Source organism: Panthera pardus, unplaced genomic scaffold, assembly GCF_024362965.1.
Source record: "Panthera pardus isolate Hobbes unplaced genomic scaffold, ASM2436296v1 HiC_scaffold_12, whole genome shotgun sequence".
NCBI lineage: Eukaryota > Metazoa > Chordata > Mammalia > Carnivora > Felidae > Panthera > Panthera pardus.
This window is the reverse complement of record NW_026526677.1, coordinates 13,391,055-13,413,259: the sequence shown is the minus strand read 5'-3', so window position 1 is coordinate 13,413,259 and position 22,205 is coordinate 13,391,055. Positions and strand designations below refer to the sequence as shown.

General features: G+C 43.1%; 1 long non-coding RNA gene across 1 annotated transcript; it reads right to left on the bottom strand.

Annotated features, from left to right (window-relative positions):
• Positions 1–1,462: 1,462 nt before the first annotated feature.
• LOC109261217 (uncharacterized) lies at positions 1,463–20,886 on the bottom strand. Its single transcript, XR_008421130.1, has 2 exons — positions 20,691–20,886; positions 1,463–2,241 (listed from the first exon to the last, which is right to left on the bottom strand). It is a non-coding gene; the product is annotated as an uncharacterized LOC109261217 (long non-coding RNA).
• Between the last annotated feature and the right edge of the window lie 1,319 nt (positions 20,887–22,205).

Genomic DNA, 22,205 nt, shown 5'->3' with positions numbered 1-22,205 from the left:
CCCTACTACTCTTGTTGTCAGTGGAGGGGACACTGTGGCCCAGCCCAGCAAAACATGGAAAGTTTTCAGAGATGCATGTTCCTTAACTTGACATCAACTGGTGAATGTACCAGATTCCTCAATAAATGAAAGTTGGTTGATTGAGGAAGAGCCCTCTATTTGCTTAGTTTCTAAATCAATTGTTCTCTTTCAACTCACGTTTGGGTTGCCATTTCCTTTCCTTAATTTCCGCACCAGAACTATATACAGTGTCCAGAAATATGCAAAATACTTTTACATATGCCATTTTATCTGACATAACGACTCTGTGAATCCACTCTATGTCGTTAGCCCCTTTTATAGACACAGAAAACAATATCCAGGATGATTCAATGGCTTTCCAAATCCCTCAGCTAGGGGATCACAAATGAAGATGGATATTTATGGGGGTTTTTTTATTCTTCTGTTTTCTTTCCATTACAATCCATTGCATCTCCGATTCTCAACACTCCCTTTCAACTCTGGTGTCTCTGATTATATTACATAAATCTTACTTGATCAACTCAACTCAGTTTTCAATCTTGTTTGACATTCCTGAATCAATTTTCAGAAATTCACTTCTTAAACAAGTGGGATGCATGTTTGGTGTCATATTTTGAGCTGAGTGAGGGCATAAAAATGAGGGAGCCAGACATGGCATCTCCCTTCAGGCAGTTATAGTCTAGTATTACTGCCATAACCAGTCCAGAACTTAGCTTACGATGCCAAGAGCATTGAACCAATGAGGATATGGTTCAACCATATCCAAACGCAGGGAACAAAGGGCCTTTAATAAGGAACTTAGAGTTTAATTCCTGAAAGTGTCCATCAGGAAGAGTCCTGAGTGCTTGGAGAGATGATTCTAGAGGCTAAAATGAACCATCTGCAAACAGGTCACCTGGCTAGCCGTCTGTCTGCAAGAGTTGATGAGTAAACTCATTATGAAAACATTTTTATCTTACCTTTTTACCATGTGAAGTTCTCAGACTGAGCCAGACATAAGAGCTTCTGGAGTCTATGTTTTTGTAACAACTATTCATAACAACAGGGAGAGCCAGAGTCAGTCTAACTAATGCAGCCAAATCACGGTCTACACTGGGGAAAGGCCCCGGGCCATTACTGTCTGGAGCCTTTGTCTCTAGTCCATAGCTCTAAATTTCACAGGGTCTCCATATTTTCATTTGTAATCTGGGAGCTGTAATAACCTGTCAAAAATGATTGTTAGGAAGATTCTTTGAGAAAATATAGTCAAATACACTATGAAAACTCTCCTTATATAATCCCTCCTGGAGGCTCTGTTTTAAGATTTTCTTAAGCTCAAAAGAGCTACCATTTTTAGAGTGGTAAGTAAGTTTCTGCCATCTGGTTTGAAGAATGAAATTTGCCTTTGCAAGAGTCTATCATTCTTGGAGGGAGCTTGTCAGCATATTTAGTTTTGCAGATGTTAGGTGAGCATTCATTTTTTGTTTATTTGTTTTTCAGAGAAAGACCTGAATAAATCACTCTAAGTTATTGTCCAAGGATTGAACTGGCTTCAGTTTCATTTTGATACACAGACTCAAATAACAACATCCAGACTTAATTTCTTTGCATCATTTAGCTCTGCCTCCTTCCTGGGTTGTCCTCAGTCTCTAGCTGGTCTCCCTCCTGATAAAAAATGTCTATAGCAGCCACACATGATTGAAACCAGTGGTGGACAGAAGGCATTTCTTTCCAGGAATTACAGAAAATATCTCCTCAGAGCTTACTGGCTCAGCTTAGATTGTGTGCCCCTCTTTGAAACAATTGCAGAGGGGAGGGATAATCAGCTCATGCAGAAGACTCTGGAGGTGGAGGTAATCCTTCCTGACCACAAAACTAGTGGGAAGAATGGCCTGCCGGGGGAAATTTACCAAAATAAGAGAGATTAAGCACTAGACCACAAGTGATAGATGTCCACTTAATTGGGGAAAGCGAGATTCCTATGCACATCATTTTAATACAACGTTGATTAAGATGGGCCAGGTAAAGGTGTGGGCAAAGGGCAGGGAGCAGAGAGAGCTTGATTCTGAGAAGGATCCAGGAATGTCACTTCGACTTGAGCACTGGTCTTGATTCTGCTACCAGCACAGTGGAAGCTGGTCTTATCTCATCTTCAGGCGACCCAGGTTCCAGCTGCTACTCCACGACCAGCCTGTCATGTCATATATACCAATGTAGTTCTCCTCCATACAGGTTCCTTGCCTAATAAATAAATAAATAAATAAATAAATAAATAAATAAATATGTGATCTTAAACTCTTAAGCCTCTCCAGTTCTAACTTTGTAGGATTCTTACGGTGGCATCCTCCTTTTCTGCCCTCAGGTGCCCAGATACCCATGCATCCCTTACACTGTGATGCTTCAGCTGGTCCTGCCCTCTCTGGGTTCTGCTCTGTCTCCTGTCATCAACCAGCCTGACATCAACTGCTTTGCTGGGTAATGAAAGATACAGGATTATTATTTGCATTTGGACAGAAGCCTTCTAAAACTTGTGCTTTAACATAACAGATTTATTAAAAGAATGGAAATTTGAGTATTTTGTTTTTAATCAAGTGGGTGGGACACAGGGCCTTTCTAAAACCAACCATGAACTTAGCTGCCTTCACATACAGCTAGCAGTAGAATAATTAGGAAAACCAGACTTGGGGAAGCCAAGATTTCAGACTTTGATATTTATATAATGTAGAGTGCAACAAACATATTAAAGAACTTTTTATACAAGCATTTGTAATTCCTCTTTGACATAGGAGCTCTGAGTTACCTCTAAGGTCATTTCCCTGAAGCAAGCATGGAGACATTGTGAATTATGAGGTCGTGCTTTGACAGTGACACATTGTCTTGTGTGGCTCAGAGAGAACATGAAGGAATTGCCCTAAGGAAAGAACTGATGTCTCTGGTCAACAGCCCTCAAGAGCTGATGGCTCATTTGCCAACAGCCACCTGAGTGAGCTTCAGAGAGGATCTTCCTCCATAGAGCCTTGAAATAAGACCACAGATCTGGCTAACACCAGTAAGACCCTGAGCCAGAAACCCTCAGCTAAGCCACATCTGGATTCTAGACTTGAAGAACTGATAGGATAATAACTGTCCTTTATTTTAAACTACTAAGTTTTGGGGTAATTTGTTATACAACAATAGAAAACTCATATAATGAGTAATCAAAAATGCCTTTCAGAATCTTGTATTAAAAAAAAAAAAAAACCTTTTACTTCTTGCCCTATATCTGTCTCTCACTCTACAAATCACTTCTGGACATTTGCAATGCTTTAAAAGTCCACTGTTTTTCAAGCAACTGCTGGTCTAAAGAATTTGATAATTTCCATGAAATGTGCTCTTTCCAAGAAATTGTATAGGTATCCATATCTCAGAAAGGTTTTTTCTCATTAAAAAGGTAGTCCTGGGGCGCCTGGGTGGCTTAGTTGGTTAAGCGTCCAACTTCGGCTCACGTCATGATCTCACAGTTCATGGGTTCGAACCCCATGTCAGGCTCTGTGCTGACAACTCAGAGCCTGGAGCCTGCTTCGGATTCTGTGTCTCCCTCTCTCTCTACTCCTCCCCCGCTTGTTCGTTGTCTCTCTCTCTCTCTCTCTCTCTGTGTGTGTGTGTGTGTCTCTCTCTCTCTCAAAAACAAACAAGTGTTTAAAAATAAACTTTTTAAATAAAATACATTTTTAAAATGTAGTCTCTGGGAAGTTGTGATAAAACACAACATAACTATGTTATATTTTAACATTTATATTTCTAACATATATATGTTTTGTATGTTATATGTATAGCTCCCACAGGATTCTGTTTGCAGGCACCTTAGTTAAGATGAATTTGCATTTTATATTAAGAAGTCTGGACTATGAGAAGAGGAACAAAGTCCATTCAAATACCCTAAAACAGCTGGTGAGTGAAAGCTTATGAACCCCACTGACTCCCAAGAGATCATTTGGGGTCATCAGCTGACATTTTTAACAACCTTTTCACCTATTCATCATGTTCTTCCCAAGCCCCAGCATAACCATCACAGGTAAGTGGCTTCATTTGCCAAAATGCAGGGGGTCCAGCCCTTAGGAAGAGTCCCCATGGTGACTCTTAACTTTGAAAGGTCACAGCTGCTGCTAGAAGAAGAGATATTATTGTCACTGGAACATCATTGGGACTCTATTAATATTCCATCAAAGTCCTCTAAGGTTTCTCTCTGTGTCTGAATCCTTCATTGGTTTGGTGCTAGACATTATACAATTCACTTCAGCCTTCGAATTCCAATGGACTTTTAGTCAAATCAACACAAACATTTTTTGTGTATCTGTTTGTTAGGGCAAGGGGAGTTGGGGCGAAGGGAAAGACAAAAATGACTAAAACACAGAAGTTGTTGCTACAAGGTCAGAGACTGTACAGACCTGGATAAACAGGTTCAGCAGTAGTTTGACAATGACCTCGAGGGCACTGGAGTAGAAAGCTGAAGAACTAGAATGTTAACTTCAGCTGGGCCTCTAGACCCCACATGTGCGTGGGCAAGTGACTTCCTTCTCTAGGCCTCGGTTTTTTCACCTGTACAGGAAAGAATTTGGGCTGGATCAGGGATGCTGAAGTCGGAGTAATTCTAGGATAGCCTCCCAAGATTCCCATCACCCAGCGTACACACTCTGTATAACACAGTCCTCGTGAATACAGGTGGGATCTATGTATGTAAGGGATCTCGCTCCCATCAGTAAGTTATAGTCTAAGGAAAAATATTTTTAAAGATGTAATTAAGGTCCCAAATTAGTTGATTTTTCAGTTAATCAAAAGGGAGATTATCTGACTTAATCTTTCTTGAAAAGAGAGACTGAGGGGCGCCTGGGTGGCTCAGTCGGTTAAGCGGCCGACTTCGGCCCAGGTCATGATCTCTCGGTCCGTGAGTTCGAGCCCCACATCGGGCTCTGTGCTGACAGCTCGGAGCCTGGAGCCTGTTTCAGATTCTGTGTCTCCCTCTCTCTGACTCTCCCCTGTTCATGCTCTGTCTCTCACTGTCTCAAAAATAAATAAAACGTTAAAAAAATTAAAAAAGAAAAAAGAAAAGAGAGACTGAGTCTTTCTTGAAAATGTTTTCCTGCACACCTGGAAGAACAGAGTTGCTGTGTAGTGAGCAAGATTGGCACACAGAGGATCTCTGTGGGTCCTTGAGAGCTGAGAGTGACCTCCCTCTGACAGCCTGCAAAAAAATGGGGACCTCAGTCCTGTGACTGCAAAGAAATGAATCAGCCCAACAACTACGTGAGTGTGAAAGAACACCTGAGCTCCAGGAAGGAACAGCCAACATTTTGATTGCAACTTTGTGGGACCTTGAGCAGAGGGCCCAGATAAGCCCAGCGTGCCCAGACTCCTAACCCACAGAAGCTATGAGATAATAAATATATGTTGTTAGAAGCTGCCAATTTTGCATTAATCTGTTTCACAGTAAATGGAAAATGAGTATAGATTCTAAATGAGTTCCATCTCACCTGCTAATTCTAACAATTCATAATGTCTGCCTGGAGTACCATATTGGAAAGGATTCAAAATCCTTTTGTAGATTAAGCTACAGAAAGTGTCATAATTGATTAATAATACCTACCATGGGGGTTATTAGTTTGGACTCCTCTGATTGTAAGCAACAGAAAATATCACCTAAATTAGCTTAAGGAGGGAGAAGGAATTGTTAGATCTGGCATTTCTTCAGCAAATATTTACTGAACCCTACTGTATGAGATGTTCTAAGCACTGAAGTTACAAAAAAGATGAGTCCCTGACCTCAGAGCTCACATTTTAGAGGTCATGGGAACTAGAGACTTGGGTTCTTGAAAAGAGACTCCAAGCCCTCAATGGCAACCCCATGGAGGAAGTCACAGACTATTGGAGAACATTCCTCAGATCACATCAAAGCTGGAAGAGCCTGTACCTTTCCACCAAGTGCCCATCAGTTTCCCACAAGTAGCAAGGATCTAAGACCCAGGGTGCTCTCTCTGATAATCATGTGATATCATGGAAAGAGCACGGAACTTAAAGTCAGTGTCACCAGGCTTCAAATCCTGGCTCTGCCACTAATTATGGGATCATCGACGAGGTACCATATTCTTTGGAGCCCCTCATCTATAAAAGTGGGGATAATGACACCCACCTACAAGTTCTTGTGTGATTGAGTGAGATAACAGGACACATGGCAATACCTAACAGACACCTAGTAATGAATGGGAATAAGAAAGATGGAGCCTGCACTGTGGCATGAACACGCACTGGCATATTGGACCAGGAGCCACAAGTCCTACACAGTCTACAGGCTGATGTAGATGATAGTTAGGACCCTGGAATTTGGACCAGACTCTCTTGGTTAGAATCCCAGCTCCACCATTTACTAGCTGTAGGGCGTATTCGAATTTCATAAGTAACATGAATTTCAAAGTTATTTGAACATTCCATGTCTCATTTTTGTCTCTCTGTAAAATCAAGATAATAATAGTCCCGAATTCATAGGGCTCTTGTGAGAGTAGAATGAGTTCAATAGATGTAAAACCCTCAGAACAGTGTCTAACACGTTCACACTCAATAAATGTTAGCGATTATCATTATTATTCATCCATCCAACACATATTTGTTGTTCCGAGAGCTATGTTAGGGGCTAGAATTGCATAAATGTATATGGTTTGCTCCTTGGAGGATCTCAGCACAAACAGATAAATAGATTCTTTTAATTACAAAATGAAATCATAATCACAGCAACAGAAGACTGAAATACTGTGGGAGTCCAGAAGAGGGAGCCTAAGGTTGGAAGAAGGAGAGAGTCTTCCCAAAGAAGGGAACATGGCAACTGTACCTTATTTTAATAAGCCATATAAACAGGAAAGCCAAAAAGAATGGGGGAGGGAGGCAAAGCCGCTGAAAAATTAAAAAGATCCCTACCTGAGAAACATCACGCTGAGGGAAAGAAAGTAAGAATGAGATTCCTAACGCTATACAATTGCTGAAATACCAAGACTTACATACAAAATGGCCACTTAAATTTTGCAAAATCACATACAAAAAATCAAAAATTCTCATGAAATATACTGAATGGGAGTGTCGAGAAGAAAATATAAACGCATAAATAACAATTTAAAGAGAAAGAAAACAAGATCATGAACAGCCAGCGGTGGTGATGCATCATCAGCTGGGCGTGGGAGTGGGGGAGCAAAATATGTGGAAATTTGCCAGCGAATATTGCATCTGAAATTCTGGAAGGGTCAGATCACTGTTGGTAAAACAAGGCATCACATCATTTGATCTGAATTCTCAAAGGTAAAGTTATGAGCAGTGCATACACCTGCTCAGACACACAAGTTTAATTGTGAAGACGAACACAGGCCCACCTGGGCCATCAGGAAAGGATGCTTCAGGTCTGCACTAGCCTACCTGGCCCACTTATGAGTTATAAACTGGTGCTTGCCCTGGACAAACTCGGTAGTAACAAAGCACACAGGTCAGCAAGCAAGAGTGGAAGCTGGATGTCGGCACCACGAATGCCCTCAGCAGGGCATCCTTGTGCAGAATGCAGCTGCACAACCCTCCTAGAAGGTCCTGCGGATCAAGCCTCCAGAAAACTCATGAGCAGCCCTAAACCACACACACTACAAAGAAGCAAAGGCACAGAAGGTGCAGATGGTGAGAGCGCCCCCTTCTGGCAGATCCAGGAGCACTGAGCCTCGGAGTGGGAAAATTGCCAATATCAGCCTCCCACGTCAGAGCATTTCCTGCACTTGGGAAAGACTGTCTCTTGCAATGGGAGATAACATACCATCAATTTCAAATGGAATGTCTACGGTGTTGCTCTAGGAATTCCCATGACTTTTTTAACTTCAGATCATTTTCCCCCTGGCCAAGACAATGTAACCCATACTCTGCCTTTCTTCCTCTGGCCTAGGATCTTTATGGAGAAGCTACACCCTCATTCTAAACTGGAAAGAATGGGTGGATGTTAACATGTGGCAAAGGGAGAAGAGGTAATGGGAAGAAATGGAAGATGAGATATGGAGGGATTAAAGGAATAAGCAGCCTGAAGTGGTAAAGAACAAATCCTAATCAAAGTGGTTTCTTTACTTAATACAAAAGATTAAAAATCTGAAAAGGACTTTTACATCCATTTACATCGTAAGTTAATGGGATCTTCACAACAGTCCTGAAGAATCAATATTAAAATCATGAGTAGTGCTGGAGGAGGAAGAAGGGACATCACGAAGGGCGGGATGGGAGGGATCAAATCTCAAGGTCGAGAGACCATGGCTGGCTCCTTACCAGAGGAGAAAGCATTTTTAACCGTAGAAGGACATAGCAGGCAATCAGACATTGCTAATAGGGTTGTAGACTTTGCAGACAAATGGATCTGGATTCCAGCCAGCTAGAGATTTGGAAAGTCCATAGTCATTCTGAGCTAATTTTCTTATTTACAAAAGGGGATATAATAATACCCACATCATAGGGATACTTGGAGGGATAAATGTTTACAAAGTGCCTATAACCATTCAATAAATAGAAGCTACTATTCATTCATGTACTCAATTAATATTACTGAATGCTTTTTTGAGTCCATCACTGATCCAAGCCCAGGGTATAATGTTTGGCAAGAGACAGACACGGTAATTGTCCTCATGAAACATACAGTCTTGTGGGGTACACAGGCAACAGTAGAATAATTGCCAAAATAGGTATTAATCATAAATTATTCTAAGTCACTCTATCCTACCACTTTTTCACTATGTCTCATGTCTCATGTCCTTCCTTCTTTAGCTTACCTTCCATGGTCAATCACCATTGCAATCCTCTGGGAACACAAGTTCAACACCTTTGTCCCTCTCTTGCTTTGTCATATTCACTTGGTTAAAGCATAGCTCTAATCCGACCCGCTGGACCCTCTGCACTGTCACCCATTCAACTAACAGAAACACAGGCTACCATGTTGGCTGGTCCCACTCTATCCTCTCACCGTCCCAAAGCCCCTGCTGCTATCTGGCAACCACACTGCGTGTCCTCAGTCCATCTGCTCTCTTAGCCAACTGTTTCATCCCATCTCTTCTCTCCTCCAACCTCTAACATGACGGCCCCATCCTTCCTCATAGCTAGAGAATCTGGTTATGTCACAAAGAAAATTTTTTTTCAATATATGAAATTTATTGTCAGATTGGTTTCCATACAACACCCAGTGCTCATCCCAAAAGGTGCCCTCCTCAGTACCCATCACCCACCCTTCCCTCCCTCCCACCCCCCATCAACCCTCAGTTTGTTCTCAGTTTTTAAGAGTCTCTTAGGCTTTGGCTCTCTCCCACTCTAACCTCTTTTTTTTTCCTTCCCCTCCTCCATGGGTTTCTGTTAAGTTTCTCAGGATCCACATAAGAGTGAAAACATATGGTACCTGTCTTTCTCAGTATGGCTTATTTCACTTAGCATAACACTGTCCAGTTCCATCCACATTGCTACAAAGGGCCATATTTCATTCTTTCTCATTGCCACATAGTACTCCATTATGTATATAAACCACAATTTCTTTATCCATTCATCAGTTGATGGACATTTAGGCTCTTTCCATAATTTGGCTATTGTTGAGAGTGCTGCTATAAACATTGGGGTACAAGTGCCCCTATGCATCAGTACTCCTGTATCCCTTGGGTAAATTCCTAGCAGTGCTACTGCTGGGTCATAGGGTAGGTCTATTTTTAATTTTTTGAGGAACCTCCACACTGTTTTCCAGAGTGGCTGCACCAATTTGCATTCCCACCAACAGTGCAAGAGGGTTCCCATTTCTCTACATCCTCTCCAGCATCTATAGTCTCCTGATTTGTTCATTTTGGCCACTCTGACTGGCGTGAGGTGATATCTGAGTGTGGTTTTGATTTGTATTTCCCTGATGAGGAGCGACGTTGAGCATCTTTTCATGTGCCTCGCAGAGAAAATTAAAAAGAACTTCTGCAATTTTTCTTGACCAAATCTTACCCGCCTGCCTGATTCTCTGTCCATCTACTCCTACCATCCCTCCCACGCTCACGCTCCTATTTAAAGCTAACCTCTCTATTTGCACACCAAATCCCATCTCTTCTTGCCTAGTCATGAACATCGTTGTTGGCATTTTCTCCTTCCTCTTTTACAGCTTCAGCTTCCCCCTTTCTCCTGGACCATTCCCATCAGCATCCAAATGTGCTGCTCTTTCTCCCAATATTAATATAACACACACACACCCAAAATCCTTACTGGTCCATCCCTTTTCTTCTCTTTACAGCAAAACTCACCGAAAGAGTTGTCTAAACTCACTGTGTCTAAATTTTTTTCTTCCCATTCCCACTTAAATCTACTCCAAACAAGTTTTTGTCACAACCGCTTTTCTCAAGATCACCAGTGACTTCATGTGGCTAATTGCAATGCTCAGTCCTCAGTCTTGAGCTTACCTCACCTTTCATTGGCACTTAACACAGTTGGTGATTCTCTTATACCCCAAACACTTTCTTCACTTGGCCTCCAGTTGCCTGGTTTTTCTCTGACCTCCCTAGCTGTTCAACCTGCTTCACTGGTTCCTCCATATGTCCTTGACCTCTAAGTGAAAGAGAGTCCTAGGGATCAGTCCTTGAATCTCTATTTTTATCCATAGGCATTCGTGGTGGCTTTAATACCATTTAATACCATCGATGCCCATGACTTCCAAACTTATATGTCTAACCCAGATCTCTCCCCCTTTTGAGTAATTATACTCAACAATTACTCTACACCTCTACTGGAGTATCTAATGGATGTTTCAAATTTAACATAAATATTGCAAATCCCCAGATAGTCCCCCTAAAACCTGTCCCTCCTGCACCATTTCTGATCTCATTTAACAGTGGATCCATGTTTCCAGTGTCTCAGATAAAACACACTGGGGTCATCCTTAAGTCTTATCTTTCCCCACATTCAATGTGTCAGAACATCCTCTCAGATACAGTCTCTTCTTTTGCCTATATCTTCAAGATATATCCTGAATTCTATTGCTTCCCACCATTTCCTCTGCTATGACCCTGATTTCAGCCAAGCTACAATCACCTCTCCTTCTGTATCTTTGTAATAATCGCCTAACTTATCTCCCTGCTTCTGTATGTATCCTCCTGCAAGCTATTCCCCACACAGGAGCCAGAGGAGCATGCTAAAACAAGTCAGATCTTGTCTCCCTCTCTCTGCTCAAGACCCTCCAATGGGTCCTAAGCCAAGCTCCTTACCACATGCTCCAGGGCTACAAGGCTGACCCTATCACCTCTTTAACCCCAGCACCAACCACCCCATGTCCCTCACTCCATTCCAGCCATCCTGGCCTCTTGCAACTTTTCCAAAATGCCAAACTTGCCTCTGCCCCTGGATCCTTACCCTGGCTGTATTCCCTCTGCCTGCAATTCTCCCAGATATTGGTCGTCCTCACTCCCTCACTTCCTCCAGGTCTTTACTCAAATGTTGGCTTCTCACTGAGGCTTGTCCTGTATACCTCACCTAAAGTTCACCCTCATATACACACATTCCCTTACTCCTGTCCTCACCTTTTATTTTCCTCTTTCAGAGGAGGAAAATTACTATAATTTACTATGTATATTTGTTTTGAATTAAACTATGAGCTTGATGAAGACAGAGATGCTTGCCTGTTTCCCTTATTACCATCTATCTGGAGCCTAGAACAGTATTTAGTGCACAGTAACTTTGAAGGAATGAATGAATGAATGAATGAATGAATATGGAACCTGAGTTTCCAGTAACTTTAGTAATTTCTCCCAATTACAAATGTGACAACTAGTAAGTGTCACAGCTACAACGCAAGCCTCTTCTCAGGACGCCCATGTTTTCAAGATGGTGACCTTCCCAAGCCAGGATAGAAAACTCTCCATCCCTGTTTGGAAGAGGCTGCCCAAGATTCCCATTCTTCCTGAATTCTTGTAAAATATTTATAATCCTATGAAATAAGTTTTCCCGGTGCTCCTGCTAGGACTTATTATTCATTTAATTAATGTCGATCCAAACAGACAGAAGAAGAGTTGCTGCCCTATGAATAAAGAAGCACATAAACAGCTCCCTAAATTCCAAGTTGCAATTAGCAATTCCAGGGAGCAAAGTGACTTTATATACACCAAGACAGCCATTACCAACTCTGCTATAAGTACTACACCCACAGAGAAGACCAGGCCTTATCTCAATTCACAAGGCCACCACGAAACGAAAATCCATTCGTGGAAATTCAACTTGATATAGCTCTCCCCTTCAGGGCACCATTATCTAGAAATTCAGTGTCCTGACTGGCCTGGGAATTTTATATTAAGCTGATAGAATTTCCACATTTGCTGAGCGCTAAACTGTATGCAAGGCAGCCTATTCTGTTGAGAGACGGGTATAAGATAAAAATAAGAAAATAATACCATTTTGAAATGTATTATGTGTTGAACTAAGAGCTTGATAATCAGTATATCATTTAATCCTTGCAGCAACTCTGCAACATGGTATAATGTCCATGTTATGACTAGGAGCTAAGTCAGCTCATCTTCCTACAGGCCATAGACAAATACCACAGTGGAAATTCCAATCCAAGTCCCTCTGACTCCATGTGTCCTTACCTAGTATGCCAGACCAGCTTTAGCTAAGATGGTTAAGAAGTTAAGAGGGGGTAAAATTCAGACTCACCCCTTGTTCCCAGAAGCTGAGATTTCCAACAGAAAAACATCTACCTCTGATTTTTTGTGTGTGCTGGTCACTGTAATGATACCTGTCAGGGAAAAAATGTATCCTCTATGTATAAGACATTTGAATTATGTTTGAATTATAGGAAAGGTTAAAAGACTGATATGAGGTAAAGGCAATCCCAAGGGGAAGAGACCTAACCTGAAAAAAAGAGAAAATCTTGAATCGACTAAAGCAACGATCTTCATATGTACAAGATCGAAGGTACATACACATCCCCACTCTGCAAAAGAGATCAATAACTGTACCCTAACAGGAGGACCCTCAAACTAAACTCCCACACATGCCATCTGTTTGGAATTGTTAAAGGAATAAGGAGAGCATCAGCCCCTAAAGTTCTCTCCCTTTGACCTGAAGGCGTCCATCTTTTTATCTTAAGATCTGAACTTCCAGATAGGCAATGGGTTAACAACTTGCATCTAAAAGCTAAAAGCCCCTAGGAAAATTACAATCTATAAATCACACCTCACTCTGTATTGATTTACTCCCTTGGCTTCCTTCTGACCCAGCTGAGAGCTAGCATCTGATGCACAGAGTATTGATGGGGAGGAAGGAGGGGGAAGGAAGAGGAAGAAGTAATTGTAGAACCTGAAATAGACCCCAAAGGGGCAGGTCTGAGTGAAGTCCTGAGGCTGAGATGTCTGTGAGAGCTTAGACACAGGAAAGGATGAGACCAATGCTAGGAAGAAGGAATCATTACAAGGCACCGAAACCCAATTCAAACCGGCCTAAGCAAATTAGGGAATCCACTGGAGCATGTCTCGGGTCTAAACTGTGAAGTAGCTAAATGTGCAGGCTTTGCCACCACTTTGTCTGAGGTAAGATCTCTGCTCAAACCCTTACTCACCATAGGACCTTGAGCGTGTTGCCTAACTTCTCTGGGCCTTACTTCGCTCATGTGGGTGAGGCCACGATGATAAATTCATGCCTACTTCATTGATTCGTTGTGGGGATTGGGTAAATCAACACGTGTGTTATGGGTTGAATTATGCCGCCCAAAAAAGATACATTGAACGGCTCACCCTCAGTACCTGAGAATGTGACCTTATTTGGAAACAGGATCTTCGCAAATGTAATCGATTAAGATGAGGTCATACCGGAGTAGAGTGGGTGGGCCCTTTATCCAATGTGACTGCTATCCTTCTAGAAGGGGAGAAGGGACGCGGAGACACAGACACAGGAGGAGAGCACCATGGGTTCTTGGAGGCAGGATGTGCCACAGCTGCCAGACAAGGAACACCTGGAGCTACCAGAACCTGTAAGAGGCAAGGAAGGAATCTCTCCTTCAGGTCACAGGTCGAGTATCAGTCTGGTTGGGCTGCCGGAGTCAAATACCGTGGACTGGGCAGCTAGAACAACAGAAATTCGTTTTCTGGCAGATTGCGGGCTGGAAGTTCCAGATCAAGGTCCAGCAGGGTCAGTTTCTGGTGCGAGTTCTCTTCCTGGCTTGCAGGGGGCCAACTTCTCACGTGGCAGAGAGAGAGCTAGAGAGTTCTCTTGTGTCTCTTCTTATAAGGACAGTAATACTATCAAACCAATGGCCAACTCTATGATCTTATTTACCCATAACTACTTCCCTATATGCCCTTTCTCCTGAGGGTTAAAGATTCAACATATAAATTGGGGGGCCTAATTCAGCCTGTAGCCAAGAGCATGGCCCTGCCAACACCTTGAATCTGACTCTTCATCCTCCAGAACTATGAGACAACACATTTGTGTTGTTTTCAACTGCCCAGTTCATAGCGCTGTGTTATGGCAGCCTGAGAAAATGTTGACATCTCGTGAAATGGTGACACCAGTGCCTGGTACCTAGTATCTAAGACATGTCAGCTGTTACTATTACAACTCAGATGCTATTCAATCCAGGTCCTTAACCAATATCATCAGGATCTTCTTTCTCTTCATCTCTCAGCTTTGCTTTCCTCTGGACTCAGCCTCAAGAGCCCTCGTGTGGATTCACCCTCCTGGGCTCCCTGAGAACTCCAGTCTTCTGTGCCACCAGCCTAGGGGCTTGGCAAAGAGACACGCCTCTTCTGAGTCATTCTGGCAAAAGTCCTGGGACGGAATCTATTCGCCTGGAGGCGGTCACATGCCCATCCCTGAGCCAATCACGGTAGCCAGAGGGTGCGGTGCTTTGGCCAGACTTACCCACCCTGCAGCCATGGCTGGAGTCAGCCCTGCTTGAACCGCGTGGACCCAGAATGGAGACAGTGGTTTGGAAATGGAAACTCAGGCTGCTAGCGCCAGAAGGGGTGCCGGGATGTGGAGGAGGCCGAAACGACGGATAATCATCGCGTGGGATTGATTTCAGCAACCTCAAGTTTATCAACATCCCTGAAGTTTTCATTCTGTTCGTGGTGCTATACTAGTAAGAATTACTGGCGATGAACCACGGAAACAAGGGTTCATTAACTTAAACAGAAATGAATTTTCTGGGGTCTCTGCTAGTTCAGAAAGCTGGAGAATCAGCCTTGCACCCGAGTGAGCAATGCTAACCCCGGCCAACGGCTTCCCTGTGTTCCGCCAGACAGAGGCCAAGGAGCATGGATGTCTTCGTCCCTCTTCTGGCTTCTGTGCAAGAGGTGGGACCCTTCCACCGACCCCCTTAGGATTCCCTCCACCAACCGAACGAGTAGACTGTCTGGATGTTGAGCCGACAAAGAGAAAGGTTCACTAGTTTCCTGCTCAATGGCAGCACGGGAGGGGTCATGACTCAAACAGGGCCCTCGAGTCTTCCAGAACCCGCGATCCAGGTGGGGAGGGACTGCTTCAGAACCAACCCACAACCAGGTCAGAGGGCAGGGCCAAGCCCACCCAGCGAGATACTTTGCGGGAACCAGAGAAAGTTCCACTGGAGAAGTGGCAGCGAGGCAACCAGGGGGATTTCGACGGGAGCCCAAGTGCAGGAGTCAGGGTAGAAAAAGAGGATTCGGGAAGAAGCAACGGCAGGAGTAAAGACCTGGACAAAAGTAAAACCAGGCAAATGGAACAGGGGAGCCTTTCTTGGTTCAGGAAATTTGTTTTGTAGCAGCATCTCAGTGCCTCAAAGATGATCTTTCAAAACAGCTGTTCCCCAACAACTACTTAGGGCTTGAAATAAAGGAAAACATTCCCACGCCAATTCCGCACTCAAAATAGAAGCCGAAGAGACACAGAAATCCGAGGCCACTATGACAGCCTGAGTCGAAGCTTTTTATGGAACAAAGCGCTCCGTGGGCCCCGAAGGCCTCCCTCCTCCTCCTCACAACACTGTGAGGTTGTTCCCCTGAGCGCCCACTGTCACTTGTTCCCCTGAGCGCCCACTGTCACTTGTTCCCCTGAGCGCCTTCCGTCAAGGTGGCCTGGAGGGAGCAAGGGCGAGCAGCCGTCTGGGGCCAGTGCCAGCCTCCAGTTCCTCTGCACCCCTGCCAGCGTGCTCTTCCCAGGAAGGATGCGGTCCCCAAATAATGAAAGTCGTCTCCGGCTTTTACTGAGCGCTTGCCAGGGCTAGAGCTGTGCCGAGAGCCTCGCTCAGGTGACAGCCTCTTTGGTAGGTGCTGCTCTCATCCCCATTTTACAGAGAAGGAAACTGAGGCGGAGAGCTATGGAGTCATGTGCCCACGATCACTTGGAGAGACCTGTCATCCTGCCTCTTACACCGCACCGGAGAATGCTAACTGAAATCTCCGCGGCATGGGACACTTGTCAAAGGCTGAGGGAGGGGAGGGGCCCGGGAGGGGGAGGGGCGAGCTGAAGGTTGAATACTTGCAAGGTGCCAGATTCTGGGCTGAGTACTCTACACAGTGTAGAAAATACAAGCAAAACCTATGTAGTCGATATACTACAATGGGAATGATTTAATGCCACGGAACCGTGCATTTATATATGGTTAAAATGGTACATTCTATGTTATATATATTTTACCACAACAAAAACATCTATCCGGTAATATTATGTGGCAGGCTGTGCTCTGCCCAGGAGCCAGCGGCCCTGGGAGGCAGGCGGCATTTCCCATCCCCAGGGGACAATGAAGAAGTGGAAATTCCCAGAGGTTCCCAGAAGAATGGAGGAGGCCCCTTGGTCAGGGTCCCCCAGCTGGGGCCCGCTTGCAGTTCTATTCTAGTCTGCTGTAGATAGTGGTATTAGCAGTGATATTGCGAGTTCTGTTAGTGTTACTTAGTATCATTCATTACTGATAGCATTATTAGAAGTGATATTAGTCCTAATGCTCTCAGTACTCACTACAGTGCCCCCCCTTAACCGCTGCCTGGCTTCCCATGGTTTCAGTTATCCGTGGTCAGCCGCGATCGTGCAATAGATGATCCCTCTGACACATCATCCAAAGGTCAGTAGTACCTAACGCTGGGTCAGAACGTCTACACCAGTCACCTCCCTTCATCTCATCACGTAGGCATTTTATCATCCAATATCATTGCAGGAAGAAGGATGAGTACTGTAAAAGGAAGATATTTTTAGAGACCCTATTCTCATAGCAATATGCAGATGTTATTTTAATTGTGTTATTTTATTATTTGATTATTGTTCATCTCTTACTGTGCCTTGTTTACAAATCAAACCTTATCATACACGAGTATGTGCAGGAAAAACAGAGTATATATAGGATGAAGTATTATCTGAGGTCTCAGGCATCCAGTGGAGATCCTAGAATGTATCCCCTATTGGTAAGGGGGGACTGCTGCGCTTAGCATAGATTTAGAAGCAGCCAGTGTGGTTTTGAGTCACAACTGTACCATCTATTAGCTGTGTGATCATGGGCAAGTTAGTTGACTTCTCTGTGCCTGTCTGCTCATTCTTAAAAGAGGGGTAATAAGAGTGCCTCTTTCACAGGATCGTCATGTGGACTGAAATGAGATAGTTGGCCAAAAGTGCTTACAGCAGTGCCTGTAAAATAGCAGGTATGAAATAAAATATGATTGCTACTACTAAGTTCTGCCGGAGGGAAATTATCGCAAGGGGCTGTGCAACTGGCCTGAGGCCACATAACTAATGAAAGAGGAGAGTCTCACGCCTTTTCTGGCCACAGTGGAAGAAGGAGGATGTTCACGGGGACAACATGGTACTTCTTGCAGCCATCAGAGGACCATGACAGAGGGATTTCTGGAAGAGATCTTAGATCAATGAAGGAAGGCTCAGATATCTTGCTGAGTAAGGAGCTCTCTGATAAATCTATAAACTTTAAAGCTATATAGACAGTCTGTCCACAAAATGCATACACGGGAAAGACGAAAACCTACAGCCAAGTTCCCAGGATTCTCAGATCCCTGAAGTTCACCCCCCATCCAGGGGAGCCCTGTGATAAGAACTCCTACCCTGGATGACCCAGCCCAAACCCCACATCCGGTTTGATTTAGAAAGAAATCTACCAGACAGGGTAGGGCAGCAGTTCTCACTTCTGTTTGTGATTCATTAAGTCCCTTGTGCCATACAAGAATGTAACTTTGTAACAGCCTTCCCCAGAGATTGGGATTCAGGGAGACACCCTATTCTGAGAAGCAGGGGTTTATAGGACTCGCCCAAGGTCACTCAGGTAAAATGAGATCAGTGCGGGACTGGCCCTGAGAAATGACCCCACCTAAGGGGTCCTGACCCCATCCCATGGTCTCTCCACCTTCACACAGCCTAAAGATACTTTCAAATGAATTAAACTTTGAAAACTTTTCAAAACAGCTCTGCAAAGAAAAAAATTCTGCAGCGGAAAAGAAAACTAGAAGGGAATCCACCAAGATCTTAGTAGTGGGGGCTCTGAGAAAACGGGATGTAACCCTTTTGTTCCCTTTTACTTACTTTTAAATATTCTTCCAACTTTTGTACAATAAATATGTATTCCATATGAGATCTTTGAAAGTAAATCTTCATTCAATATGTATATGTTCATATTTTGGTTTCCTGGGCAAATATTTCATTTAGAATATTAAGCCACTTAATTTATATTTATCCTTGCTTTTTACTTTTAAAAAATGAGGGATGGGTTGGGGAACTGAAATGAATTTACTTGACAGTGAAGCGTAACAAAGGTGGGATGGAAAACTCTAGGATTTGATTAGCAACTCCGTGAAGAAGTGCAGACGCAGACCTACAAGTTTTAGACTTCTGTATTGAACTTGAAGAGAAAAAGAAATTAATAGTGCAGCCTTGGATGATTTAATAAAGCATGTGTTTTCAGATCTTTGGTGCTTTTATAAGAGTGCCATTAGGAAGAAGAAGGTCAGGAAGACAGAAAAATGCCTGCATCCTGGGAGTGTGATAACAAAAGAATAATGAGCGAGCCCTACATCTGTCTAGCACTTACCAGTCCTCAAAGCCCATTTGTAATAATTAGCAATTGGAAAGAACCCAAATGGCCAACAATAGGGGAATGGCTAAATAAACAGTGGTCGATTAACTCAGATGGAATACTTCATAAAGAGAGACAATGGTGAACTCCCAGACTCCGCTGATTCTGGAAATGTCTGTGTGACCTCATGCTACCTAAGAAAAAAATGAAGCACAAAGTGGTGCCTTGGGACTCCAACAAGGCATTTTCAAAACCAATCACATTAGCTTCTCAGGCAAGATGGAGAAATGAGGGCTTCATTGTTGGAGAAAAGAACAAATGTCCGATTCCAGCTCCCTCAGAAACTGGCTGAGTAGCCAGAGAGAGCTTAAAGGCGATCCCCTATTTGTGTAGATAATGCATTTCGGTCTCTAAAGTTTTTCAAAAGGCTGAGTTGGTAAATTAGCTTGCATGTCATGAAGAGAATTCTTTTCCCAAAGATGAAAAAAATATGTAAAATCTCTAATACGTCAAGCCTTCTTAAGATGATCTCTCTGGCTTTATTTCTAGCAATTCATATCATCTTTAATCCCACTCTCCTTTTCAGCTGAACCTGATATCTGAAGGCTTAAGTGAAGAGTTCACGTTTTTTGGCATCCCCAACCAATTTCATTTTAGTGTCAGTTTGCATTGAGTATTAAATACTAAGTCTATTATCAACAGCATTAGAACCTAATGTTTTCCAAGGTTCCACACAAACTAGCAAACCATGAGTCAGGCATGAGGGTCTTGGCCTTGTTCTATCTGACATTTTTGTCTCTGAGATTCAGCAAAGAACAAATTCAAATAATGTAAGAACTTTTAGTACAATGCCTGACACATAATTTGTCCTCGGTAGATGGTTACTAAATCTTATTTTGGATGATAGTTTGAAGATTAATGGCAAATAATGGTGCAGACAGAATACTATTTTAAAAATAGAACAGTGTTAGCCTAGAAGAAGGTCCCTGCTAACACACACCAGGGCTCCTGGCTTTGCTCACCGTAAGATTTTTATCCCTGCATCAAGCGGTGATGTAAAGGTCAGACCATCAAATCTGTGAATGGCAAAAAGCCAGAAGGGGAGCAAATATCTTGGATGATGGGACAAAAATCTAGACTAATTTTGCCAAGTTCTAAGGTATGGTTTATACATACCAAGGTGAAAGTTGATGATGGCAATGGAAGACCTTTCACTTACATTCAAAAAGACTAATTGCCCAAAAACAGGTTGGAGAAAAAATAACTTAACTCTGGCATGTGCAGAAAGGGTTTAGGGACTCTGACTAGCAAGAAGTCCGTTGTGAGTCAGTTACAATCTGACTCCACAGAAAGCTAATACGTACTTAGGATGAGGGGCAAGGATGCTTTGAGAGCTTTGAGGTTGGTTGTCTTAAACTTACTGTAGGGGTGCCTGAGTTAAGCATCTGACTCTTGATTTCAGCTCAGGTCATAATCTCACAGTTCATGAGATCAAGCCCCATGTTGGGCTCTGTGCTGAGTGTGGACCCGGCTTAGGATTCTCTCTCCCTCTCTCTCTCTGCCCCTCCCCTGCTTGTGCATGCACATACACGCTCTCTCTCAAAATAAATAAATAAATAGATAGATAGATAGATAGATAGATAGATATTTTTTTAAAACTTACTTTAAAAAGGAAATAAGCAGGATAAGATTTGTGTTTGGAAGAGAGTGACCAGAGCAATCAATGAGAGGACTCATGGCTTCATCATCTGCAGAATATTTGAAGTACCTAGTCAAAAGAAAATGTTCTGGGGGATATAATAGCTTACTTCAAATGCTACCAGCTATAGATGAAGAATTAATACTTACCGTGTGGCCCATCAGGGTAGGATCAAATGTGAAGTGAGAAGGCTCAACCAATCAGGACTTTCCAGAAATGAATCACATTGGAAGTCTACCTTTAATGGAGGTGTTTGAACACAGACAGGAGAACTGCCAGATGGAAAGGAGTAGAAATTCCAGAAGCATACAGTGATAAGGAGGCAGGTGCCCTTAAAAAAACAACCTCTAACTTTGTTCCCTGTTCTAATCTTGTGTCTGTGACCATTTGAATTTAAGTATGTAGAAATAAGTGTGCGCAAGGCTAAAATTGGAAGTAAATATAGAAAGATGTGAACAACTGACAGTTTAATGTGCATTGGGTTCCTTCTTCATTTATCCACACTCCCTTCCTCATACCATGTAAGAAGTGTGCATGTGTATGTGATGTGTGTGTGTGCATGCAAATAATAACCTAGACCAAAATATATATAAATTAGAGAAGGCCAGTTCTGAGAGCAAAAAGCAAACAGCTATATTAGAATGACGGTCACTTAGGTTCTATGCAGTCACTAAATAAACTATAAATTTGGCACTGAGCTTCCTGGTTGCCAAAGCAAAAAGGGGGAAAGTCATCAGTCACATGATTCTTGAGGTTCACAAGAAGAAAATATATTGGATCTTCAGAGCAAGCAAAATTTCTCCTGGCACTAAGTCCTGAAGAGACTAGGTCTACAGGGCCACTGATTAATGTCAAACCCAGTGTCCTTTACAAAATCCCTGCAGCAGACAGAATAATGTGCGCCTTAAAGCTGTTTTTGACTGTTTTAGAAGACCAAGAGCGTGACTGAAGGGGTCAATGCAACAGAAACAATTCTCTGCGGACCTGGGAAACATGGTTTGAATTTTTTTACAGTCTGGATAACCTAAAAATTAGTAGTAGCTAAACTGTATTTTAAAATGGGGTGGATGATGTAGATTGCAGGCTATCCTTTCTACGCATTACTTCTCTAAGCCAGTTAGAAAGTTTGAACTTAGTCTCTGCGATGAGGGGCCAGTCCTCTTTTTTTTTTTTTTTTTTTTTTTTTTTTTAAGTATTTTTTTTTTTAATTTTGTTAACGTTTATTTTTGAGACAGAGAGAGACAGAGCGTGAACAGGGGAGGGGCAGAGAGAGAGGGAGACACAGAATCTGAAACAGGCTCCAGGCTCTGAGCAGTCAGCACAGAGCCCGACGCGGGGCTCGAACTCACGGACCGTGAGATCATGACCTGAGCTGAAGTCGGACATTTAACCGACCGAGCCACCCAGGCGCCCCGGGGCCAGTCCTCTTTAAGTTTATAAGTGTTCCCCCCTTTTTAACTCTTTTCCTTAATGCCCAGC